This window comes from Tiliqua scincoides, chromosome 9 (assembly GCF_035046505.1).
Source record: "Tiliqua scincoides isolate rTilSci1 chromosome 9, rTilSci1.hap2, whole genome shotgun sequence".
Classification (NCBI taxonomy): domain Eukaryota; kingdom Metazoa; phylum Chordata; class Lepidosauria; order Squamata; family Scincidae; genus Tiliqua; species Tiliqua scincoides.
The window spans coordinates 27104514-27131911 of record NC_089829.1 but is presented as its reverse complement, the minus strand read 5'-3'; the positions used below and the strand labels follow the sequence as shown (position 1 = coordinate 27131911).

General features: G+C 44.2%; 1 protein-coding gene across 1 annotated transcript in view; it reads left to right on the top strand.

Annotated features, from left to right (window-relative positions):
- Nucleotides 1-27398, top strand: part of CDH13 (cadherin 13) — a 532075-nt gene that overhangs the window by 437772 nt on the left and 66905 nt on the right. The window lies entirely within an intron of this gene.

Genomic DNA, 27398 nt, shown 5'->3' with positions numbered 1-27398 from the left:
AGGACTGCGCAGGGCTCCCCACACCTCCTGCAGCCTGCTGCAGCCCTACCTACATAAAGTAAGTGGAAAGCACCCCCCTTCACCCCCCTGGGAATTGCTTCCCTGTCTCTTCTCTTCTCCGCCCCTTAAAGGGATGGAGGAACCTTTATGTGAACTGGTGGGTCGCGACCCCCCAGTTTGAGAACCACTTGTGTAGACAATACTGAATTGACAGCCAAAGGTCTGACCCAGTAGGGGATAGCTCCCTATGCTACAGCAACTCTCATTTTGATCTTAACGTTCCTCCAAAGAGCTCAGGGTAATTATTATTATTATTATTATTATTATTATTATTATTATTATTATTATTATTATTAACAGTATTTATATACTGCTTTTCAACAAAAAGTTCACAAAGCGGTTTACAGAAAAAAATCCAATAACTAATGGCTCCCTGTCCCAAAAGGGCTCACAATCTAAAAAGATGCAACACCAGCAGACAGCCACTAGAAAAGAGACTGCTGGGGTGAAGTGGGCCAGTTACTCTCCCCCTGCTAAATAAGAGGAGCACCCACTTGAAAAAGTGCCTCTTAACCAGTTAGCACAGGGCCCAATTGGAAGCAGTTGATCCAGTTGGCTTAAAGCCAGCCCTGCCACCTGTGCTTTCTCACAAGTATCTCAAAAATCAACCTTGAACTCATTTCAGTTTCAAGAATCCCAAATACCTAAAGATCCAATCCAAAGAATGTTTAGGGGGCAAAATATTTCAATAAAAGGGAATGGCTAGTAATGTTAAAATAATAAACTGAAATGCCAATATATTCTCTTTAATGAAAATAGTGAGGAATAGGTTCTGACAACAGGATTTTAAGAAGGTTTCCCCCTCCCCTTGTACATCTCCAGATGTACACTGTCTGCGTATTAATTTGGATTCTTTAGATATCTGCTTTCCCAATAGAATGGCTTGCTCAAGAACAGGTTATAAGGTGGTGATGGTGGGGATAAAATGTCCTTCTTCCACAGCCTCCTTCCTTTGATCACATTGTGAGACCTGGCTATACTGCCTGGCCCTGTTCTGCATTTATGTTCTCCTTGTGAAGAAGGGTTATGATATTTTTGTTCTTCTCAACCCCAAGGTCACCAGATTCACACTGTTGACTCTGTAATCTCCAGTTCAACATGTATTTGTGGGTTGCACAATGACATGGTGCCTGCATTTAACAACTAGAAAGCAGCAACCTCTCATAAGAACACAAGCCAATCATGATGAATAAGAAGGGTTGGGTTAATACAGTGCAAAACTAGTGGTGAGGAGCAAAGACTCTTTGGCACTTTCTCCAAAGCTGATTCTCTTTTTGAATCATGTTTGGTTGGTTGCTGCAGAACTACCTCTAGTCATTTTCCTAAGAGTATTTTTAGGGGGCTAAAAAACAAAGATAAAAATAATTGCCCGTGTTTTCGATGCTTTGGCTAATGAGAATCAGTGTGATTCCTACAACCGACCCCTGCTGTAGCGCTAATGCATATACACCTTTTTCGTGTCTTTTGGTTGGGTTTGGTTCCATAATGGGATGCAGTCAGCAGTTTCTGAGGAGTCCTGGAGTGAACTTCCATGCAAGCCTGTGACTTGGCCAGGTCTTTGGCTACGCTTGGAAGGTTGGCATCAAACCCACAGCAATAAAAGCCTCTCACACCGCAGCTGCTGATATTGTCACTGCTAAGCCCACTGCAATCTCGACTACCCTCTGAAGGCTTTTTTCCATCTGTGCAGCATCTAAAACAAAGAAAGCAGGAAGCCAAAACTGCCTGCTTTTTCTTTTTTGATCCATCCTCAAAGAAAAAGAGGAGAACGTTTCATGGTTCTCAACAGCCATGCCAGGTCTTGACACAACAACAATTGAGTGGAAGATGAACACATGGAAGGGGAGAATGGAAACATACCCACAAGTCCCATCACAAACCTCCACATATTTATCCAGAGATGCAATCTCTGTGCATGATGAGGGACTCTGTCTTTTGCAAGAAGCCAAATTGCATGGAAAAAGAAAGAATGCATGTGCAAACTGTGCATGCATAAGTACTGTTCAGACCACAGAACCAGTGGTGCCCAAGGAGGAAGGTCTGACTAGTGGGTACAGTCTTGCTGCCATGTATTCATTTTACATACATTTGTTGCAATTTGTGGTGTGCCTATTTAAGAATCAATTACACACTTTTCTCCAGATACAGGTGGGGCCTCTGTATCTATGTATTATTCATCTGTGGATCTGGCTCAACATAGATTCCCCCAGACTCACATTGACCCAGACTTGACCCAACCTGAACCCTCCAAAGACAACCGAAACTGTGCTCTGGTCACCTCTGGAGGGCTTTCTGAAGTCCACAGAGACTGTTCATGTCCTTCCACTGCCTCTGCAGGCTTCAGGATGGCGGTTTCAGCACAAAAGATGCAACTTCTGGTTTCCTTGAGAAACAGGAAGTTTTTATGCCTTCTCAGGTATTCTGAGGCCCAGGGATGTCTTCTATGAGGGCCCGGGGAGAACTTCTACACACGCAGCCTCTGTAGGCTTCAGGAAGCCCTCTGGAGGCGACCAGAGTGCAGCTCCAGTCACCTTCGGAGTCATTAAGGGGCAGAAACAACAGATTTCATTATCCGTGTTTTTTGGTATCCATGGGGGTCCAAGAACTATTCCCCCATGGATACCAAGGCACCACCTGTATAATGTTGTCATAAAAGATGCCCATCAGGTGGTCCACTGCAGCATCATATGATTCAGGACCTTCATGTGACTCAATCAGATCCTACAGAAGCATTAATTGGTTGGTTGATGTTTGGCAAGCCTGAAGGAGGGGCTTAACAATGGGAAAATCCTTTGTCCTAGGCTAGAGAGAAATTCCAATCCTGGTCACTGCTAATAAGATGCACTAGTAATAAGATAATCAATAGTCCTGCTTGTCTTTGACATGGTGGAACGGAAAGCAGCATCATGCGCAGCCCATCTTCATGCATTCAGTGTAATGTCTGAAAGGATTCCTACAGGAACCCGAAAAGGCAAGGAGAGGGTCATGCATGTTTGGGCAGTTTCAGACACTAAATTGAGCCTTTGAGGTTGGGAGCACATTCTGAGGAGCACATGCAGAAGCACGAAATTTCATGCTGTTTTACTTGTGGTTGTGCAAACTTATACTAAAGACATTGTGCAGTCATGAATTTACACCCTCTTGCTGCAACAGCTTCTGCAATGTGTAGTGAAATGCATTGTGGAGCGCAATGTGGGGTTTGCACACAAAGTCTGGTCAAGATTCCATTTGGATTTCTACGCACAACAACCTAGCACTATCATGTCCGTGGGTGCAAGCCAGGGATAACTTAAAGTACAATCCACGAAGTCTGAGTGCTCCTGCCCTCCCCATCCCATCCTTCCATGCACTCAGATAACATCCCAACAAAGTTATGCTATAGCTAGAGGTGTTTGAAAATGGTGTTATTTATTTTACTCAGCCCATTATGTTGACTAAGGCATAGGCTGTAATCCTATCTTATTAACTGGAAATAAATGCCTTTAGCTATAATAGTTAGATGTGTCCAGTTGAATCACAATAAATATTTCCTGGGCCCATATTCTTTTCAACTTACTGGGAAGTTGTAGGATAAACAGATGTCTGGATTTGTATCAAGTAGAAGTCTTGGCTTTGTGTGGATGTTCCTACTGAGGAAAAATAGCTCAGGCCAAGTGACTTATTTAGACTCTTGAATTTGCAGTTTTGGCTTGCTTCCATCTCTTGTTTTGCTTTGCATCCCAGATGCTAGTTTGCTCAAAGTTAGCTGTATCTTGAGCTCACCGTCTGACTGTTACTTAATATTTATTTGTTGGTGCACATTCTTTGTTCCCAGCCTATATGCTACAGGGGGGAGGAGGTAGAAGAGCATCAAATACAGAACCAAGTTTTATGTAATTATAGCAACAGTGTTTTGCGTGTACATAGCCGTGATTTATTTGAAAATCTTCTGAAAATACAATCTCAGTCACAGTGACAACAAACAACAGGCAATATCCCTTATTGCAGATGGAAAGTAAAAGCAGCAATTCCAAACACTCTTATCTGGGAGTACATTTCAATGAATAAAATGGAACTTGTGTCTGAGTAGACATATGTAAGATTCTGCCATGAGGCTACCCAACAGGCTTATGGCTGAGAATTGATGCAACAGCAATTCACAGCCTATGCTACAGTAGCTTGTATTTCTCCAATAGTTCCAGTTGCAACCCAATCCTATATATGTCTGCTCAGAAGTAAATCTTATTTTGGTCAATGGCATTTACTCCCAGGTAAGTGTGGATAGGATTGCAGCCTTAGAACCCAATCCTAACAAACCTCAGGGATCCAGGGATAGGATCATTAGGAAGGGTATTGAGAGCAAAACGGCTAGTATTATAATGCCGTTGTACAAATCTATGGTAAGGCCACACCTGGAGTATTGTGTCCAGTTCTGGTCACTGCATCTCAAAAAAGACATAGTGGAAATGGAAAAGGTGCAAAAGAGAGCGACTAAGATGATTACGGGGCTGGGGCACCTTCCTTATGAGGAAAGGCTACGGCGTTTGGGCCTCTTCAGCCTAGAAAAGAGACGCTTGAGGGGGGACATGATTGAGACATACAAAATTATGCAGGGAATGGACAGAGTGGATAGGGAGATGCTCTTTACACTCTCACATAATACCAGAACCAGGGGACATCCACTAAAATTGAGTGTTGGGCGGGTTAGGACAGACAAAAGAAAATATTTCTTTACTCAGCGTGTGGTCGGTCTGTGGAACTCCTTGCCACAGGATGTGGTGCTGGCGTCTAGCCTAGATGCCTTTAAAAGGGGATTGGACAAGTTTCTGGAGGAAAAATCCATTATGGGGTACAAGCCATGATGTGTATGCGCAACCTCCTGATTTTAGGAATGGGTTAAGTCAGAATGCCAGATGTAGGGGAGAGCACCAGGATGAGGTCTCTTGTTATCTGGTGTGCTCCCTGGGGCATTTGGTGGGCCGCTGTGAGATACAGGAAGCTGGACTAGATGGGCCTATGGCCTGATCCAGTGGGGCTGTTCTTATGTTCTTATGTTCTCAGCACTGGTGCTGAGCTCCAGAGCTGGCTCTGAGTGTCATAAACATGCCATAAGGCATGTCTGTGACACCCTGTGAGGAGTGAGCACCAGCCCAGCACCAGTCAGTGCCAAGCTCTGCGCCCGACTGACACCACCTGAAGCATGGTAGGAGTTCTAGGTCATGGGAGCAGGGGGGACGTATTCCGGGGTAGGGGGAAAGGGTGGGGCTGGGGTAGGAAGTGGAGGGGGTGGGACCTGTCCTATGCTCTGTTTGAAAAGCCCGACATGGAGCTCCTCCAGTCTGCGCCAGCAAAATAGCTGGTGCAGAATGGAGGAGACCCATTGCGGCTCTTGCACCCTTTCTTGGGGGAAGGGAACGAAAGTCCTCTTCCCCTAAGGATTCCTCCGGCAACCCCAGCAGTGCTGCTGGATGTACCAGTTGCGGAGCCTCCAGGGATAGGATGTTAGTTGCTTACTGAAGCTCATTTGGGGTTAGGTTTGGTGGGGGGAGCATGTCCCAGTGTACGAAGAAGGTACACATTGAACGTGAAAGGAGGAATTTGCTTCTTATGATCTTATAGATGATTTCGAAAGGAAGCGAGACAAATTCATGGTGCAGACAGCTATTGCTTATGATGGATGTATGTTCAGAATCAGAGCCTATATGTTCAGAATCCTTGCATCACCGAATAGCAACAGTGGGAGACCACTAAAGCCTTCAAGTCCCACTTGGGGGCTTTGCTGGCCACACTGGGAAGTATGACTGGATTTGATGAACTTGGGTCTGGAATTCCAGCATTATGACTACAGCCACCTTCATTGAAGAATTAACCTGCCTTCAGCAAGTTTTTAAAAATTCAGTTTTCAATCCCTCCTGACCTCACAGATTGTAGTTCTACCTGTCAACTGCAAGGCTGAATTTAGGCTGCAATTTCACTTCCTGCTGTCAGCCACAAGGTGGGACTTGAACCACTCCACACCTTGTACAGAATACTGGAGAATTTTCATCCCACTGCAGTTCATTACCCTCTTTCCCCCAATTCCCATCTGCACTCATGGTCAGCCTACCAAAGAGGCAGGAGTTTGTGATTTTGTTTGTTTGTATGTGTGTGTTTGAGACTCAAGGTTAAGTTATTAACAACCCAAACTTATCAAAGGCCTATGATAGCGGATCTGTAGTGCTTCAGAGCCAATGGCGCAAATGGCCAGAAGCTTTGTGCACCTGGCAATACCTCACCCAGGCTGCACCAGAGCAGGTAAGTTCTAGAGCAAAAACCCATCACAGGTTACAAGCCATGATGTGTATGTGCAACCTCCTGATTTTAGAAATGGGTTATGTCAGAATGCCAGATGCAAGGAAGGGCACCAGGATGCAGGTCTCTTGTTGTCTTGTGTGCTCCCTGAGGCATTTGGTGGGCCACTGTGAGATACCGGAAGCTGGACTATATGGGCCTCTGGCGTGATCCAATGGGGCTGTTCTTATGTTCTTATAAGTTGGTGTCTGTCTGTGGAACTCCTTGCCACAGGACGTAGTGATGGCATCTGGCCTAGATGCCTTTAAGAGTGTATTGGACAAATTTCTGGAGGAAACGTTCATCATGGGTTACAAGTCATGGTAGGTATGTGCAAAGTAGAGGTAGGCTGCCTCTTATTGCCAGATGCAGGTGAGGGCACCAGGACACAGGTTGTGTCTATTTTCTAATGTGTTCCCTGAGGAATTTGGTGGGCCACTGTGAGATACCGGAAGCTGGACTAGATGGGCCTTTGGCCTGATCCAGCAGGGTTCTTCTTATGTTCTTATGGTGGCAGGTTGCCAGTGGTTCATGGGCATTTCGGGTTGGAGAGCGGCCTGGGCACGGAGAGTTGGGGGAGGGAGGGAAGGATCTTGATGGAACCAAGATCCTTTCCCTGCCCCCAATTACCTCTTGTCTCTCCTCCAGCAAAAAAGCTGGAGTAGGTCCGTGGAGACCCATCGATGGCCATGTTTTTACTTATCTCTCCCAGGCTGTCTGATTACCTCCCCCATAGCTATGCCAGTGTGCACTAAGTCTACCACACTGCATACTATGGACTGGCAGTGGATAGAATTGGACCCTTAGAGATTCACAGCACAATCCTATACATATCTTTTCAGAAATGGGCAAAAGATAGAATGCAAAGCAACTGGCATTTTGATGGCTTTTGGTTCCAATTGAAATATCATGGAATCATCGACAGAAAGGACAGCTTGGTTTTGAGGCATCAGAATTATTTGGCAAGGCAAATAGAAGCCATTTCAACCAACCCTTTCACCATGTCACAAAACAGTCCACTCCTCCAAGCTCTGGTTGGAAAGCTTCCCTCAACTCCTTCCCGATATAGCTGGTCTTTAATTTTTCAGAACCCTTCTGAAATGTGCAATTTAGTCCCATTACCTAGGCTGCCTGCAGCTTTCTTTTGAGTCACTCTCTTCTACCGTTCTCTCTTTCCATTACCTGCAACCGGCCTCACCAAAAATAAATTACAACCTCCTGTCTTGCTGGCCCAGAGATACCTTTGATCTTTTCTCCTTCTATTGATGTCCAAAGTTATCACCCTAAATTTGCTCCCAGAAACAACTTGATTGCTTCCCTTGACTTAAATTTTGCTTCTGCACGCTCCTCTTGCACTTTAATACTCGCCTTTCGACTTTTACCACTGCTTCTTCCTGCGTAACCGACCGCAGAGACAAGCAAAAAAGATGAATTTGTTCCAAAGCCACGTCTCCTCCTCTTGCGGATGCATATTGGGTGCCCCTTGCTTGAAGCCCCTGAGCTCATACATCATCAGTCTTCTGAGTGAGTCAAGCTTCACAGACTGGGGGAACTTTCTGAGTTCTTCAGAGAATCTCATCTTTTCACTGTTGTCAAACAACTGACAAAGTATGAAATACATTAGAACCACAGGCTATTCTTATTCAGAATTATTGCAGGTTGAGTATCCCTTACCTGGACTGTTCGGGGCAGGAAGTGGTCCAGATTTCAGATTTTCCCAGATTTTTGAATATTTGCATGAATATAATGTAATATCTTCGGAATAGACCCCAAGTGTGTTTACAATTCAAAAAATCCTTCATAAGTGTGTTCACTTCTGTGTTCACACTGCATTCAGATGTCTTGGTTCACACTTTTGCAAGTGCTCCTTCTTCAATTTGCTATGTGCTGCCCTCTCAGCACCACTCTGTGCCACGTTCTGCACCCCCAGGGATCACAGCACAGCTGGCTCTCTCTGCTGGTTCATACCCCATTGCACTGTGGCCAGGTGTCTAAAAAATCCGTGCTGGCTTCATTGCTGGATGAGTAGTGGTGCTATGTCAGCAAGGCATGGGATGGGAAAAGGTTTTTCTTTTCGTTTTTTTTAAAACCTATTAATTTTTTAAATATCTGGATTTTGGAACAGTTTGGATTTCAGATGTCAGGGGCAATCAACATATATTATTAATTATACACTGTTTTCTGACAAAAAAGTTCCAAAGTGGTTTATATAGCAAAATCTGATACCGATTTCTGCAGGTAATTAAATCCACAGAAAGTCCTCAAAGGACCTCCTGGATGCAACCTCCAGGAAGGCCCTCCAGCGCAGGCCGGCACCCATGTAAAGTCAAAAGCATGGGTGCCAATCCCACAGATAAGGAGGGCCCACTGTAAGTGGTTTCCTTTCCCAAAAGGGCTCACAGTGTAAAAAGATGTAGAAGAAATCCCAGCAAACAGCCTCTAGAAAAGACTTCCTGTTGAAGTGAAGAGAGTTGCTACCCCTCCCCACTGTAAGACAGACATGTTATTAAAAGGTGATTCTTTGCAGTGTAAGCAAAAAACAAACAGACACAAACAACCTTGTGGTTTGTAACCATAGCCCTTGTAGCATCTCACTAATTGATCCAGTACTAGGCATCACAGCTGGAGGGGAAATGTGTGTTACAAGACATGCAAGGGCATGTTTCCCTTCCTTAGCAGTCCTGACCTTCTGAGAGTTTCTACTTTTAAATAATAGTTGGTGTCACAAGTAAATTGGCCTCAGGGCGCCCTGGACACACTGAACTCCCATGGCATTCTGGTTTAATGTTCTCTGCGCTCCCAAAAATATTTTGCAAGCCTTTCTACCAGATTCCCTTCTGGACTGCTTTGGAGTAGTTGAGAAGTAGAGCACCAAGGCTTAACCTTTGGTTATGGAAGATTTCCAGGCTTCTTTATCTGTAAAATGTAAGGCATGCTGCAAAACATGATGGGCATTCATCAAAGAGCCGTGGTTGATCAGAAATCCCAAATACACATTCCTGAGTGTCTACTGTAAGAAACAGCTGCCTAAAAGCAATACATAGCATGAGATCCTGGTAGATCTGGACAGATCAAACCCAAACACCTTGTTTTCCTTGATGACAAACCATGTGCCTCTATAGCAGGGGTGGCCAAACTTGCTTAATGCAAAAACCACATGCAATAAACTTCAGATGTTTGAGAGCTGCAATATTTAAAAAGCATTTAAATACTTAAATATAGAGAAAGCCAAATCTTTGCATATCTGGACTTACCCCCGGGTCAGAGTGAATAGGATTGCAGCCTCACTCACCATGAACATTAAACTTATATTTTAATACAGTGGACTCTCGGTTTATAACCAGCAAATATTTATAAAGCTTAAAAAATGCCTTATTTACCTTTTATATTAATAGTAATGGAAAAAGGAGCTCAGCGAACATATTTCCATGAGCCGCGCTTTACGTGCAAAAGAGCCGTATGTAGCTCACGAGTCATGGTTTGGCCACCATGGTTTGCTCTACAGCAAGCCCACAAGCATGGTAATATTTATGGGATGGAGGGTTTGATGCACTATTTTCCCCTGATAGTACTGTTCCCCCACATGGACGACATTTCTTCTCACAAATAGCAGCTCAGAGGAAGCATTTTTGTTGAGATGACAGCATGGGAGAATTCTTGTGTCACAACCCACCCCACCCCACCCCAAATTACAGTCCTGATCTGAGTGTCTCCCCCCAGGCTGCTGTGTTTTGCAAAAGTGTAATGAATTCCAATCACAGGACTGTATCATCTTAAATACTTTCATCCTTCGTCACACTTAATATACAGCAGTCTCTCAGAGCAGCATTTACTTCGAGGCCTATGCTTACAATGGCAGCTTTGGCCAATAAAACCGTGTGCTTTCCTATCAATGATAAGTGTTCACCAAGTGACTACTGTGTCCCAGAGGTATCTTTCTCCTTTTTCTTGGAAGAGCAAATTCCTATAAGTCTTGTTTATCCATGCTGCCTGTGGAGATCTCTCTCAGCATGCTGGCTGGAAGCGCTCTATGTTCAGGGGATGAAACACTTAGCACTAGACTCCTGCAGAATGAGAGAACTTCCAGCCAATTGAGTGAATAGATCTAGTTATTAGAAAGAATCTTTACTTCTAGAAGAAAAATTAAGGGCACAGTCCTAACCCACTTTCCAGCACCGAGGTAGGGGCAATGCAGCTCCAAAGTAAGGAAACAAACATTCCCTTACCTTGAGGAAGCTTCTGTGAGTGCCACCCAACTGCAGGATGCAGCACATGCCTCATTGTTACAGCTATGTGCTGGATCATTACTTAGGATTTGGGCCTAAGTGCTTCAGAATGCTGTCCAGATTCGCTAGAGGCAAAGAATGGACCTCACTACTGGTGGCAATCCATACTTGGTTTATTTATTTATTATTAAAGTCCAGCTGAAATGTCTGCTTGACTTCCTCTTTGCCTATGATGCAGCTGTCACTACCCACTCTGCCAAAGATCTCCAGCAGCTCGTGGATCATTTTAGCAAGGCCTGCCAAGATTTTGGACTGACAATCAGCCTGAAGAAAACACAGGTCATGGTTCAGGGTTGTCCATGACTTTGTGTACTTTGGCTCAACGATCTCCGACACTCTTTCTCTCAATACCGAGCTAAACAAATGCATCGGTAAAGCAGCTACCACGTTTTCCAGACTCACAAAGAGAGTGAGAACTTGTGCAAGGAAAGCGCCCTACAGGTAGACCACAGCTGCGATACAAGGACATCTGCAAGAAGGATCTGAAGGCCTTAGGGGTGGACGTCAACAACTGGGAAACCCTGGCCTCTGAGCGGCCCACTTGGAGGCAGGCTGTGCAGCATGGCCTTTCCCAATTTGAAGAGACACTTGGCCAACAGTCTGAGGCAAAGAGGCAAAGAAGGAAGGCCCATAGCCAGGGAGACAGACCAGGGACAGACTGCACTTGTTCCCGGTGTGGAAGGGATTGTCACTCCCGAATCGGCCTTTTCAGCCACACTAGACGCTGTTCCAGAACCACCATTCAGAGTGCGATACCATAGTCTTTTGAGACTGAAGGTTGCCAACTAAATGGTTGTTCCACTGAAGTTGTGATTAGGGGCCCAATCCTATCCAATTTTCCAGCACTGGTGCAGCCGCAATTCAGCCCCAAGGTAAGGGAACAAATTTTTCCATACCTTGATAAGACCTCTTTGCCTCCCCAACGCAGGATGCAGTGCATACCCCATTGGTACAGCCGCACAGACACTGGAAAATTGGATAGGATTGGGCCGTAGGTCAGTTAATGAGATTGAAGGAAATGGGGACAGAAACACTGGTGCAGCTTCCTCCACTTTCTCTGTTGATAAAATGAACAAGACCCTAAGAAAAGCTCTGCTGGATCAGACCAAATGTCCATCTAGTAGTCCAAGGACCTGATTCCCATGGTGGTCGACTTCATGCCCCAGAGAAGATTACAAACAGGAACACCTTCATCATGCACAAAGGCTGCAATATTTTGAATTTGTAACTTGGAAAAAAGACCATTAAGAAGGGACACTATTGAGGTGTGGAGAGAGGTGTCTTTTTCCTTTACTCACAAGACTAGAAGCAGGGTTCATGCAATGAAACTGACTGCAAGTGATGTAGGATGGACGACAGGAAGTACCTTTTCACATAGTGCATCTTTAGTCTATGGAATTCATTGCCACAAGATGCGATGATGGCCACTAGATGGGAAGCCTATTCACTTCTGGTCCAAATTCAAGATGCTAAGGCCCTCCAGGACTTGGTTCCAGGCTACCTGGAAGACCTCCTCCTTCCATACATTCCATCCTACCCACTTAGCTCATCTGAGGGAGCTCTTCTACAAGTGTTGCCTCTGTCCCAAGTGAGAGGAGTGTCAGCTTGGGGGCAAGCCTTCTCTGTAGTGGCGCCACAACTATGGAATTCCCTTTCAGGGGAATTGAGAACGACTCCCTCCCTCATGGCTTTTTGGTGAGGGCTCAAAAATTACCTGTTTCATCTGGCATTTGGTTGCTGAGTGGATATTTGCCTTCTGCACCTCTGAAATACTGCTGTAACTTGACTACCTCCTTTGACCTATTTGTTCCCTCAGGGCGCAATCCTAAAAAGGAGATGGGCTGATGCAAGACCCTTGCACTGGCCCACCAGTGTCGCAAAAGTGCCGTAAAGCACTTTCGCACCACTGGGAGAGGAGGGAGGCTGGCACAAGGATGCGCACCTAACTCCCTGAGCCAATGCAGGCCCTGGGGAAAGGTAGTTTTGTTTCAGTCGGCTCAGGGGTCTTGGGGGGGGGGCGGCACGGGGAGGGTGGAGAGGAGATGGGAGGGAGGTATTTCAGGGCAGGGGAGGGCGGGCAGGGAGCAGGAGGTGGAGCCAGGACCCGGCGGTTATGTCAGATCCTGACCCCATTCCCGGGCGGCCCAGGGCAGCCTGGGTTGTTTGGATTTGCACCACCACTGGAGGCACACAGATCTGAGTAGCCCCATTGGGACTGCAGCAACTCTCCCCTGGGTAAGGCATGGCTGAGCCTCTGGCTCCCTGAAACTTGTGCCGGATACAGCGCAGGCAGGCTGGCCTGCCTGCCTGCTCCAGTGCAAGTTAGGATTGGGCTGCCCTTGGCTCCACAATATGTGAGGTCTTTTTATGCTTCACTGTTTAATGTTAATGTTGTTGTTTTTCTTCTTACCTGTTATGATACTTTGTGCCTTAATATGGAGCTACGTAAGCTGCTTTGGGCATTTGCTCCAGCATGGGAAAGACAGGATATAAATTTCTATAATAATAATAATAATAATAATAATAATAATAATAATAATAATAATAATAATAATAATAATAATAGTTTGGATGGCTTTAAAAGGGGATTGGACATATTCATGGAGGAGGTCTACCGAGTGGCTACACACCAGCTCCGATCCAGTAGCAGTTTGCCTGAGACTACCAGTTGAAGGGGAGCCATGATAGGATTGAAGTATTCCTTTCTCTCCAGCCTGTGGTCTTCCTGGAGCCAGCTGGTGGGCCACTGTGGGAAACAGGATGTTGGATTATATGAGCCCCCTCTTTGGTCTGATCCAGCAGGGCTTTTCTTGTGTTCTTAAGCGGGTGCCATAAAATGTTTTTCCTCTAGTTTCATAAATGTTTTGTTTGCTTCTTTCTCCACACAAAAGCAGCTGAGAATGAGTATTTTCTCTGGATAAGATGCCGCTTCCAACAACAGCAGTAATTTGCAATTATCTTTTTGTGTGTGCACCCTCAAAGGCTAGGCTCGAGTCAGCAGAAATTAATCCAGCCAGCTGTATTCTGCACACCTGCAATTTTTCCCCCCTCCCAGTAGACAAGTGAAAGCATTGCAGGAAAAATTTGTCAGGAATGATTATGCAGGAGAGATGCTGTAGTCTCTCATCTAAGTTCATTTGGAAGTTATCAAAGAAGAGAAAGTTTTTAAAAGAAGAAATTACATTCTTCTTGCACAAGGGTAACAGAAAGAACCTTTGAGCTGCATCTGCTGCACTGCACTGTAAACAAAGGAGGGGGCGGTGAATCCCAAAGGATTTAGACTATCATGTCCTTATCCAGGGGATTGAACCTGTCATCTAGAGTTTCACATCGGAACAAGTTTGCTTGAAAGCGTGCCAAAATAAACATATCAGGAGGGGAAAAAAGTCTTGATTTCATTGTTGTGGTAAATCGTTGATGTGTACACGGTTTCATGTGAATGTTTGTCCTTGCAAAAGTTGGTACATACCCTGCTAGAGGGCTATACCACCTCAGCATGCAACAATGACTTGACCTTGTGTGTTGGTGAGTACCATGTAACTCTCAACACCCAGCAGTTTCTTAAAACAGCAAATGATTCAGAAGACAATATTCCCCTTCCTTGTTATTTCATTCCCTTGCTCAATGTGAAGACAACTACCTGTGTTAACAAGTTGATGCAATGGACGCCTTTAAAAGGGGATTGGACATGTTTCTGGAGGAAAAACCCATTACGGGGTACAAGCCATGATGTGTATGTGCAACCTCCTGATTTTAGAAATGGGCTATGTCAGAATGCCAGATGCAAGGGAGGGCACCAGGATGCAGGTCTCTTGTTATCTGGTGTGCTCCCTGGGGCATTTGGTGGGCCGCTGTGAGATACAGGAAGCTGGACTAGATGGGCCTATGGCCTGATCCAATGGGGCTGTTCTTATGTTCTTATGTAATGGCACAAGCCTGATTATTTTTATAAATTGTACTAACATGGCATTATGGGCGATGATATTGCAATTATAGAATCTTTTTTTTTTTTTTTTTGCTACATACTGTATGCTTTTAAAAGCTGGTACCAGTTATCATTTTTCTAGGCTATATTAAAATGAATGAACGGATGCGCTGTTCCCCCCTTGCCCCATCAAAGCATCATTTAAATTCATAAGCTGTTTTTCTTATATCTGAAATCCATGTTCATTTCCCAGTTTCTTTCTGCTCCTTAAAAAGAAAGAAAGGATGAAAGAAAAGGGAGAGGGGGGAAAAAAAAACACTGTTTCCCATTTATCCCATTTATAACTGAGAAGGATATAGCACTTCATTCACTTTAAACTATTAACCTCAGTACCATTTAAATCCCATCTCTACAAGGCTGTCAAAGAAAAGCCAAGGGTCGGAAAGGCTGCCTCCCATCCCCTGGTGGTAGACTCCCCTGCCATCTCAGTTGAAGAGCGGCAAGGTGAGTCCCGCCGAGATGGCTATCCATCATTTCTGGTGGAATGGACTAGCCTGGAACCAAGCAACTATCCTTTAACCCGACGTCACCAATAAACCTGCAATTAACACCAAGGCGGTTTTGTTTTTTTTCAAGTGACGAAACTTGAAGCAAAATCATGATGGGGAAGAGGATGCTTGGGGAAACTGAGGTAGGAAAGACTTCAAGGTCTGCAGCTGAATTAGCCATTCATGGTGGTGGTGGTGGTGGTGGTGGTGGTGGGGAAATAGAGCATTCTTCAGGAAGTAAAGCAATGCATTTTACTTACAGAATGGTAGCCGGCCATGAGCGCTTAATGTACATCTCTGAAGTGTGGCTGGCAACACTTGGATTGCAAAGAACAAGAACGAAACAGGCTTAGAACAATCAGGTTGCCATTGGGGAAAAAGCAGTGGTAAGGTTCGGGCTCATATATCTTCATTCAGATCAGTGGCAGGCAAGATTTGTTGGTGACTTTCAGGGCCCTGCTTTGCTCATCTTCCATCATTCTGCAATATGCCCCAGTGGGCTCTCACAATATCTTCCCTGGCAAACAGTGTTTTGCAAGACAACCGAAGGAGCGTGTGGCTGGCTGAAAACTGCTGTCACATTTCTCGGCCTTGGGGCACTCTCTCGTTCTGACTCTGTTTTTAAGACATTGGAAATTCTCAGCATGAACAACATTATTGTGTTGTGTGTGTGTGTCCCCCCCCCCCCCCACAGAATTCTCTATAGGCTGTTTGTAAATCACAAACAGTGGAGTGCTCTGCCCAGCTAATCTGCTAGAGTCAATTGAGCAAAGTCACCAACTTGCTTTCCTAAACATGACGTTACAGAATCTCCTTTTGTTTACTTTGTTCAATCCCAGCATTGCAATGGCAGCACCCAAAGAAGCACATGAGACATAGGCTTGGAATGATTTAAACTTTATTAATAAATAGCAAACCTGCAGCAGGGAAAAACTTATCTAAAGTCCCCCAGCATGCTGGCATCTAATTGCTTGGTAGAAATGGCGCTGGGCATCTGCCTCCCACTGACACTAATCAGGTATCACATCCTGGCTCAAGGTTTCACTCAATCAAGGATTGAGTTAGCTTATCTCGGCCAACCTCAATGGGTCAAGGCAGTCGGCCAGCACAGACCCACACTGGAAAAACTTGTGTTATCCTTTGCTCGATCCAGTCAAGGAGCACACCTGCCAGCCTCATCACCCCGAACAAGTGTTGTCAGAGCGGTTCTGTCTTGCCCCTTGGCCTTGCTAACCTCAGCATGTACACCGGCCCCCTCTCCTGGCTACCCAGCCAGCTCACAACATGCCTAACCAGAAATTTACTTGCAAAAAATGCCCAATTTAACCATCCCCAAATGCCACTCTGGGATGGGCAAAAAAACAGCCAGTCAGGTTAGCAGCAAAAAATTCCTACTCAGCACCTTAAAAAGCAACCAGCTAATCTCAAACTGAACATTGGGCAGGTGGGCAGAGCTTGCCAAACCAGCACGGACAGAAACTGGGCAGCCTGCCAGCTCCAGTGACAGCGGCCCCACACCCTTCAGCTCCAACAGGCAGCCAATTGCCTGCCTGTATTTTCCTGCCTCTGTCTTGCGCGCAGAAGGGGAGGGGCAGTGCGAATGGTGGCTGGACTGCAGGAGTACAACCAGAGTTGTGTTTAGCTGGATAAGTTGGTATTTTAGTCCCAGCCCTGAAACACATGCAATGCCTTCCACTTTTCTGGCATCTTCCTATAAGTGATCTGCTTTAACTTTGAGGACTAACTACCTATATCGGTATTACACTTCCGTCACGAACATCAAGTGCTACATTCAGCAAATCAAAACAAAGCAAATGTCTCTTTATCTGAAATGTTTGATAGTGCGCATGGTTCTAGACCTCATCGAGTCTAGATTTGATACAAAGCAGGCACGTCTATAGATGATACGCATTCCGTATTTTTATGCAAAAAATGCATATTTAATTGTGCAGTTTTCAATGTTATCACACCAGCTGTTTGCGTGGGAAATCTGTGAAAATAATTGAAAAAATACATTTACATTAATAAATACATATTTAGGGGTGTGTGTGTGTGTGTGTGTGTGTGTGTGTGTGTGAGAGAGAGAGAGAGAGAGAGAGAGAGAGAGAGAGAGAGAGAGAGAGAGAATGGAAAAATAAATAGGAATTTTTTAATGGACAAGAGGGGAACAGAAATCAAAGGATTGGAAGAAATTCAGATGGAACAAAAACTGGCTGTATAGAATTGCTTTTGGTGTTCTGCCCCTTGCAAGTTCTAGAACTTGAACAATGATTGATCAAGAACCTAGCCTTGTGATTCTGTGTTCCATGTGAACTTTTAAAAAAAACTTGTAATTTGCTATGGGGAGGGGATGTGATACTGGAATCTGTTCAGAGCAGAACTAGGCTTGAGAGCTATTCTTCTCCTTTTCCTTCTTGTTCAGTCGCATGCTAAGCCTTTCACCCTAGGTGGCTCCCACAGTTGTTTTTTTTCACATCTCCCCTTGCTAGGAAGCTCTGCTTTGCAATGCACGAATTGCTGGCACTTAAATAAAATCCACCCTGATAATGAATGATTTAAAATACATGTGTGGGAGTCTTGTCATTACATGTGTTAGAGGCCATCGTATATTTTTTTGTCTGTTTGATTTGTGCGTTTTCGAGAGTCGGGTGTGACAGACATTTTCTTCTCGGGGAAAACAAAAGGTTATTATTAACAGTGGCGATATAGAGACACTTGAAGGAGGCATGTTGCAATCTCCTCCATCCAACTCCGCTAATGCACTGAATTTCTAACCTGCAATTAGCCCATTGTCTGTGTGCTGAGGAGGAGAACGAGAGACTGAAAAAACATTAACTGTTATGAGGCTAAACAGATCTGGCAGGCTAAGACAACTTCTTTCCTTGTAGAAGCTTTGATAGTTTCAGCAGTTGGACAACAGGGACAAATTTACGGTGGTTCAACAATAGGAAAAAGTGGATCTGGTGCATTCTTCTGTGCTCTGTGGCTCCCAAGGGTGCAGGAGACTTCCAAGAAATGAGTTGACAACTCCCGACTAGGACAGGTATTTTCATGCCAAGTTGTATTTTAATGAGCATTCCTTAGACAATAAAAAAGGTATTTTAGAGACAAAGATGATAAGAATATCTCATAGGAAGGAAACAAATATCTTTTCATTGCCTATTTAATCCTGCCCAAGCTGGATGTACACAGTTCTCCCCCTTCTCATTTTATTGACACAACAGCCCTGCTCCTGACCTAGGTTAGGTTAGGAGATAGTGACTGGTCCAAGGTCATCTAGCAAGCTTCATGACTGAGGATTTGACCCTGGGTCTCCCTGCTCCTGGTCCACAGAAATGTAATTTTGATAGGATTGGGTTCAGATCTTTTTTGTGTGGTGTTTTACTAATGTTACAGGAGGCCTAAAACAGCACTTTAAAAAGGAACTATGATGCAATCCATTATTATGATCACACAAGGACTGCTTTTTTGCAGTGTTTCATCAGTGTGCATTTAACAATGGACATTGGTAAGGTAGTAATGAAATGGAGGAATTGGATACAGTGGTAAACAGCAGTTTCCAATTCCACAATTAATTTTTTTAAGATCATTTTCATTAAACTGGAGTTCAAGAGGAGTGAAACACAGGCAAGGGCAAACTAAAGAAAACAACAGGAAGAACTATATTTGGTGGTGTAATTGTGTGGCTTTCACTTTGGGTGCAGGAGGTTCTGGAGAACTCTTTCTTTGGAGAAGAGAGACCACACCTTTGAGAAAGGACCATAGCTCTGTGGTAGACACATCATTTTCATCACCCAGGGTCCATCTTCAGTTGGAGAGGGGAAACAGTCCACCCCCCATCTCCTGAAATCTGGAAGAGCCACTACCTGTCTATGTGGGCAATACTGAGCTAATGTAGACCTATTTATTTATTTATTTATACAGGTATTTATATACCGCCTTTCTTTGGTCTTCAGATTTCTCCTCAGCGGAACTATGTAAACCAAGGCGGTTTACATAGGCAGGCTGTTCTAAACCCCATAGGGATTTTTACAATTGAATAGTTCCAGTCTTTCATAGAACTCCTTGTTCCAGCTGGATTCCTTCCCGGTCTGGCCTCTCTCTGGCCCTTCACCTCCCACGCTCCACTTGACGGCAACTCCTCTCTGCCACCGAGGGTCAGCTCACCAGTATATCAGCGTGTCGTCAGTTCTTGGGTACTTCCGGTTGTTTAGAACTGGCAGCCTCAGATCTTCAGGCATACAAGGCGGCAGCTCTACTGACTGAGCTAGACCTCCTGCCCTATAGTCTGTCTCAATTGAAGATAGCTTCCAATATTCCCAATTGAGATAGATATTGACCTGATGTAAATGTCATCTTTTCATTTTGTTCATCACATTTAGAAGAGTTTGTTCTTTTTTTACTATTCTCCCTCTCTTTTTCTGATTTAAAAATAAATAAATGACACTTAGTTAGCAAAGGCTATTAGGGGGCACAGGAGATTGAAGATTGTACTGAAAATAGAACTTTGCAACGCTGCAGTTTCCCCCATCATTTCTCGCCCACTCTGTGTCAACAGGCTAGGCGGGGAGGCCACCAGGAAGAGGGAAGGAGTGGAAAGACTCTTCAGCCCCAGTGAAGTAGAGTTTCTGATCAAAAGAGTCAGTAGGTGGTTGGTGTGCAGGCATGTGGGTTAATCAGTAGAAGAGTCCTTCCAGGATGCATTGCTGGGGGGAATAAAAGCCCCTTTTGTCATAAAAAAGATTTATTTTTGTTTTATTCATGCCTCCCAGTGTGAAACAGCTCCTTCTCTTACCCTTCCCCTCCACCCGCTCAAGTGCTTGAGCTCCTGAGCGAAAGTATCATAAGTAATTAAGCAGAATACCCTGGTTGAATATTAAATTAGAAATTAAGCCCAAATGCTCACCCACCGCAACACTGCAATTTTTGAGCAGAATGCCTCGATTTGTTGGTGGCGGAGCCGGAATACATTTTCCCAAACTGCCTCGCTAGCTAAATTGATTGAATTAAACATGCTTCGTGATGCTAGCTGACCTTTGACCTCCCCAGTTACTCAGAATAATCAGGAGGCTAATTACCCTGGCATGAGCCGTGTGCTGAAAGAGCAGGGACGCGACTGAGTTCAGAGAACCTACACTGGTATTAATCAGGATGTCGCGGCTGAGGCTTGCTTGGAAACCCAAAGTCCTGCACAGTTTTATCTGCGTGATGTCATGACCGTGAACTTTGCAATTCATGGTAAATGTGGGCCTGTTTACATGAGACACATTTTAAACAGTGGTAGATTGAAAGTGTCTGTTTCTGGCGGGCAAAGGGGTACAGTTGTAGGAACGAAAACATGAACCAGATCTTCTGGGTTGCACATGCATTGTCTAGTATGTGCTTGGTTTAGTTGCCACTGGATTTTTCTAACAGAGCTTCTGTCCCTTTAACACTTACAAGATAGGCAGAAATGCAACAGGAGTAGTTTTCCCATTGTCACACTTCCACTCTGGAAAAACTGTTCATGCTGAATGCATGCATAATGTGTATTTATTCATTTCATTTTCATCCCACTCTTCCTCCATGGATTTCAAAGTAGTATATGTGGTCTCTCCCCCCTGCCTGCACACACTCATTTCCAGCCCAATCCTATAGCCTCCACCCTCCTCCCCCGGCTGCTGCAGCTGCGCCAAAAATGGGTGTTCTGTCTCTAGGGAGAGGAAGTGGATCAGGAGACTTCAGCAGGGAAAGGGATGTAAATCCTCTTACCCCCCTGTACGCCCTGCAGTGGGTCTGCTTGGACCTGCGCAGTTTCGCTAGTTCAGTTCTGAGAAGAGAAAGAGGGCAGAGAGGTTGTAGAAAAGGGGGATAGAATCCAGCACGTGCTATTGCAGTCAGTTCTACCCCCTCCCACAGCCTCACCATGCTCTGTTCTTCTCCCTCCCTGCAATTGATCCTCCTGTGGCACCTTCCCTCACCTTACCTTGTTCAGCAGGCAGCTGGGAATCTGCTGGCACAGAAAGGAAGTCTCTGGCCTTCCCAGCAGCACACTACTTAGCATGCTGCCAGAACACCTTGGTTGAAAGGGCATCTAGTCCAACCCCCTAGGAAATTCTCCTAGAGCCCTTCCAGCAAGTTCCTGTCGAGCATCTGCTTGAAGATCTCCAGTGAGGGAGAATCCACCACCTCCTTTGGCAGTCTATTCCACTGCCAAACCTCCCTGAATTTCTTCCTTATATCCATAGAAGATACTCCTTATATCTGCATGATAATATAAAGCAAGTGGTTTCTGAAGATCTAAATGGGGTGTTGATGTTTTTGACATTTGCGACCATTGGGCAATACAAGTATTGCTGTAAGAAGCAGTAGGCAGAAGTAAGATTGAGCCCTAATGTCAGATAGATTATTTTTCCTCTTTTGATTGATTTATTCCAAGCTGAGACACGCCAGACTTTCCAATTTGCCTATTAATGCAGCACCATGCCTTGCTTTCAAAGTAAAATGGAGTGAGATGTGTGAGATATGTTGGGGCTGTGGCATATTGTACCTTCTGTGCTGATTTGCTGCCCCCAAATAAGCAAAGAACCTGATGTTGTTCCAATATAATTTCTCTTTTGCACAGAAGAACCAAGAGGGGAGAATTTTCAGTTTGCATGCCCTGGGGAGGTATGCAAATATCTCAGATAAATAAATAAAAAAGAATAGTGTTGTGATGGAAACTGCTTGTGTGTTGCATATTTTGTTGCTTTATTACATGAAAAAGCCCATATACAGGTGGAGATACTCTCTTCCATGGCAAACTTTGTTTCAGTCTCAGGTACCAGGGAAGCCACCTTTGCTCTTATAGGCTGTGACTTAAAGGAGAATAGAAATATACGCATGAAAACACAAAGTCTGACCTTTGGACTTTTATTAACTTTACATCTCTTGTCCCAAAATAATTAAACCTGTATAATGCAGTTTCTTGTTTGTTTGTTTGTTTGTTGTCCCTTCTCAGAAAAAAATACTAAGTATTTTAGTATTTAAATGTATTTTAGTATTTTAAAAATGTACATTCTTGCTTTCCAGCAACTCTTAACAGTAAATGGGTTTTTACACAGTGGTGGTTTCTTAAAACTGACTTAAAAAAAATTTCCTCCAGTGATGGTGTGTGTCTTTCAAATTATATGCTACACAACTTTGCATTTTCCTTCTCTCCCTCTCCCTGGAATATTTTTTTCTTTCAATGTACAGTGAAACAAGAGGTAGTAGGAGGCAGAGAATCCAAATAGCATAGGTTAACTTTCTTCTTGACCCTCTTTTCTCTCTGCCCCCACATTCACACTAGGCATACCAATTACCAGATACTTTGGCACTAATCTGTTACTTCTGTCAAGATTGGGTAGCTTCAGGTTGAGATAATAGCCGGTCTGGAATGTCTAGGCAAAATATGTTGACCATTCTGCCAGGATGAAGGCTCTTCCCGTTGCAGGGATGCTGGGAGGTTGACAGAGGCCAAGGAAGCTGGCTCTTAGAATTACAATTTAAAACAGAGGGTGGAAGGCTGTGCTTGCAATTCAGGAAGTCCAGCAACCTGACTCTATGCATGTTTACTCAGAAGTAAGTCCCACAGTAGTCAGTGGGGATTTCTCCCAGGAAACTGTGCACAGTTTTGCAGCCCAAGAGAGGAGGCGGTTTCAGTAGAGAAGATGGGAGAAGACAAGAGTGATGCCAACATCCTGGGGTTTACATCAACGAAATGCTGTGATGCTTTCCTATAGCTTAGAACACTGGAGAGCAGACAATGGCAGCAGATTATCCTTTCATCAGCTACCAACTTCCTTGTCAGCTGTGAGTGGGCCTGTCAGAAAGATGGCCTTGTTCTTCCCCGACATGAGGAAAATTTTAAAATCGACTGTACAAAGATATCTTTCTTCACATTACACTTTCTGTTCAAAACACACCATAGTAAGCATGACTGCTTTTATCTCCATATTACTCAGAAGTCTGATTGTCGGAGGCTGGGAGACTAATGACATAGAACAGCTCTCAATCTCATGCCCAGCTTGTCAGCTCCCTAGAATCACTGGGTGGGGCCATTGTAAGAGTTATGGATTGAGCAGGTGCTCTTATGTATCGGTGACCACTGGATTGTCCATGATGGGGGACAGTTTTCCCCCACCCCTGCCATGCAAAGGTGCAAGGCTATCATGAAAGGGCAGTTCGATTAAGGTGGAGAGGGCAGGTTTGCTGCACCTGTGACTTCTCCTCCAGGGTCCTCCAGGTTGGGGTTAGTGTAGCAATCCACCTCTTTCCTCCCTTGAGTATAGTATGGAATTAACCGGTCAAATTTGTTGACTGAGTAGAATTAATTTTTGTACCCCCTACCTGACTGGCTGGGAGTCAGTGTGTGTGTGTGTGTGTGTGTGTGTGTGTGTGTGTTTACCTACTCCATACTGAATGACCCAGAGAGGATTGGGTACCAACTAGAAGAGGCTTGGGTAAGATGATTCTGCTTTGAACCTGATTGATCATTCAAATTTTTATACCACCCTTTGTCCAAGTAGCTCAGGGCAATGTACATGATTCCTTCCTTACTTTTTGTCATCACAACAACCATGTGAGGTAGGTGAGCCTGAGAGAGAGAGAGAGTGACTAGCCAAAGGTCACCCAGGAAGCTTCATGGCTGAGCAGGGACTGCTCAGAACCTGGACCTTCCAGGTCTAAGTTCAACTCCTTGAATCACTGTTGTGGACTAAGTCAAATGCCTTTTACATTTATTTTCTTAACCCTGCACACACATACATGGAAATTGTATGCACACACATGTGTGTGGAACATAGTGGCACACACATACATGGGAATTGTCCCCCAAAGAAAATAGCAGGGAAAGCCTATCCATTTTTGAAGTCACAAAAATTTTTGACAGATTGTGGGCCACTGTGAGATACAGGAAGCTGGTTTAGATGGGCCTTTGCCTCTTCCAGCAGAGCTCTTCTTATGTTCTTATGACTCACTTTAAATCACTTCTAATGGGAAGCTGAATGTTTTTTCCATGACATTATTTGTATTAATGTGGATGCAGCTTTTAATTGCTGACAGGCTGGCTGGCTTTCTTTCTCTTTTCTCTCTTTTATATTAGAATCCACGGGGCTTGTTTTAGATTTTTAAATTATGTGCACCTGTTTTAATTATTGTTTTTAATGGCTATTTTTGTATTTTTAATTGTTGTAAGCTGCCTTGTGTGCCCATGGGGCAAAAAGGCGGGATATAAATTAATAAAATAATAAAAATAATAATAATAATAATCTGTACCTCAGCAGAGTATGCAAGAGGTAAAAATGCTCCATCTATGAAAATGAGTGCTTGAAAGACCAGTGAATATTTAAAAGGGGGAGAAAGGTATCTGTTCTTCTCCCTGAAGAATCTTACTTTCCATTAGCAGTAAAGAGCTATGTGCACTTATATCTGAGAGCAGGAACTCAGAAATGTTGGTTAAAACAGCAAAAATATATATATATCTTGCCCTTCAGGTTATATTTTCTTTCATTTGATGTTAGGCATTCAGCAACATCTGAAAAGTTCATAATGGCAAGAAAATAAAGAGAGAATCAAGTATCCTAGCATAGCCATATTTGGTGAATAAAGCAGTACATTTCAGCAGCAGAAATCACTCTAGTAGTGAGTGATTCAATCAGTTAATCGAGAGATGAGTTTGAGATGGTCCTGTAGACCAGTGTTTCTCAAACTGTGGGTCAGGACTCACTAGGTGGGTCATGAACCAATTTCAGGTGGGTCCCCATTCATTTTAATATTTTATTTTTAATATAATTTTGATGCTACCATGGTATGTGACTGCATTTGGGGAAATGTTACAAGCTACTATGTATATTCTTTTAACAATGATGGTGAATGGGACTCCTGGGTAAGTGTGGGAAGGATTGCAGCCTAGGATTGTTCAAAAATTTTCTGCTTGATCATGTCACTTCCAGTCATGACTTCACTTCTGGTGGGTCCTGACAGATTCTCATTCTAAAAAGTGGGTCTCGGTGCTAAATGTGTGAGAACCACTACTGTAGACTATATGGTGACTTGCCTGCCTAGTGAGTTCAGATAGGTTAGTAGACAGTACTGGGTGGGAGCAGAAGTTGTGGTGCATGTTGGCATCAATGAAGGCATGGATTATAGATGGGCAATCCCAGAAGCCAAATTTAGGTCACTAGGAAGGAGTTGATTGTGGTTGTGAAATGTTCCAAGAGGCTCTCTCCAAACTTGGTGTTTGGGCAACTAAACTGGACTTTTTAGCTGGGAAAAGGAGGGGGGGACATGATAAAATGATGCATGTTATGGGGACAATTCCAGAATCAGGAGTCATCCAGAGCAACTGATTGGCAGGACATTCAAGGTGGACAAATGGAGTTCTTTCTTCTCACAGTTCGTAACTAATCAATGGAATTCCCTGCCACAGGATGTGGTGACACAACCACTAGCTTATATGGCTTTAAATGAGAATTAGACAAAGTCACTGAGGCCAGAGGACTATCAGTGGCTACTAGTCACTGGCAATAGGCTTCTGGATACCGGGTGCATGGCAGCAATGGTAGGAGAGAGGCATGTGCTTACCTTCTGCCCATGGGCTTCCTAGAAGCATCTGGTTGGCCAGTGTGGTTCATAGGATGAGGACCAGTTATTTCTTTGGCCTTATCCAGTAGGGTTCTGCTTATTTTTGTGATGAAGTCTGGACCAAAAGGCATGGCACACAAGGTAACCTGAGGGCTCCCCCATCTGCAAGCTTTGCTCAGGGGAAGAAGCAAACACTGGTGCATATTCTGGATTGAGGCCTGACTGGTGCTCCAGGGAAGCCTAGCTGTGCACTTGCACAGCTTTTGTCATAAGAACAGCCCCACTAGATCAGGCCATAGGCCCATCTAGTCCAGCTTCCTGTATCTCACAGCAGCCCACCAAATGCCCCAGGGAGCACATCAGATAACCTGCATTCTGGTGCCCTCCCTTGCATCTGGCATTCTGACATAACCTGTTCTCTCCTTTCATTCTGCCCAGCTCCTTTTGCTGATCTAGTCTGACTCCTGCGCTGAACAGCTCCTTTGCCAAGTGATGGATTTGTTCTTCCCAGGCTGGACAGCTCCCTGGCCTTATCCATAAGACAGGAACTCTAGCCAGATCTCTCAGGGTGGGTGAAAAAGGGATAACTACAAGTCATTGATGGTACCTTACTAAATACACAGAGATAAACACATTGCTATCTGCCAGATTGCACAAGTGGGTGAATTATCTCAATTTCCTAGTGGATAACAACAAGGAGGTGTCTTTTTCATGTCCTTTTCACATGACCACGTCACATAGTGTAACCTCTCTGCTGCAGTGGAGGCAACCTGTCAGACAGATAATTCATGTCTACGTCATTTGCCATCTTTAGCATTAGGTTTCCCACCCCCAGGAAGTTTGGCAGGCAACAAAACAAGATAAAATTTTACTTGACTCAGTTACTTTTTTATCATCCCGAAACACAATGCTGTGTGTGTCTGTGTTTCTCTTTGATACAAGGGAAACAGTGTGTGCCTGTTTGTATTTTTAAAGCATTTGTATTTATTACAATTTGTTTGCTTGTCTTTTGCAAGAAAGTTTCAGGGTGGCTTCTAAAGAGCAGAGCAGTACAATAAATAATAACAAAACTTCCCCAATCAAGATAAATAGCAGTTAAAATGTGTCTCTTTTTTTTCCCTCCCTAACATCAGCCAAGGAAAAAACAGATGAGGAGCTAAGTTCTCCAAGGAGTAATGTCAACCAAATTTGGGGAGGACTTGCAATTGCATGGCATTTACCTTGCAAATAGCATCTGTTTTGAAAGAATGAGCCATTTCAAAAGGATAGTGATCATCTTATTATCTGCACATAGTCTTTCAGAATATTTGTTTGGATTTGTTTTGCACTCATCTCTCCAGGGGAAATCCATATGAATCACATTAAAAAGAAAAGAAGAAAAAAGGATATGGAAGAAATGCTTTTTCATTTAAAAGAAATGCTTTGCCCAGCAGCTGAAACTATTACACTAGGACCAGCTATATTTTGAAGGGGCTGGTGATAAATTTGCATGTTGGAATTAACCTGTTGCATATTGGAGGCTGTGGTATCAAAGAAACGTTTGTCCTTTTGCTAAGCAGAACAAACAAATAGCCCCTTTTAATTGAAGTCACATCTCGTCCCTGCCCAGGGATTGCCAAGCAGCTGTATGTGTGCATTAATAAGGAGTAAATACAATCAGGTATCCTGAAAGTGACACCAAACATT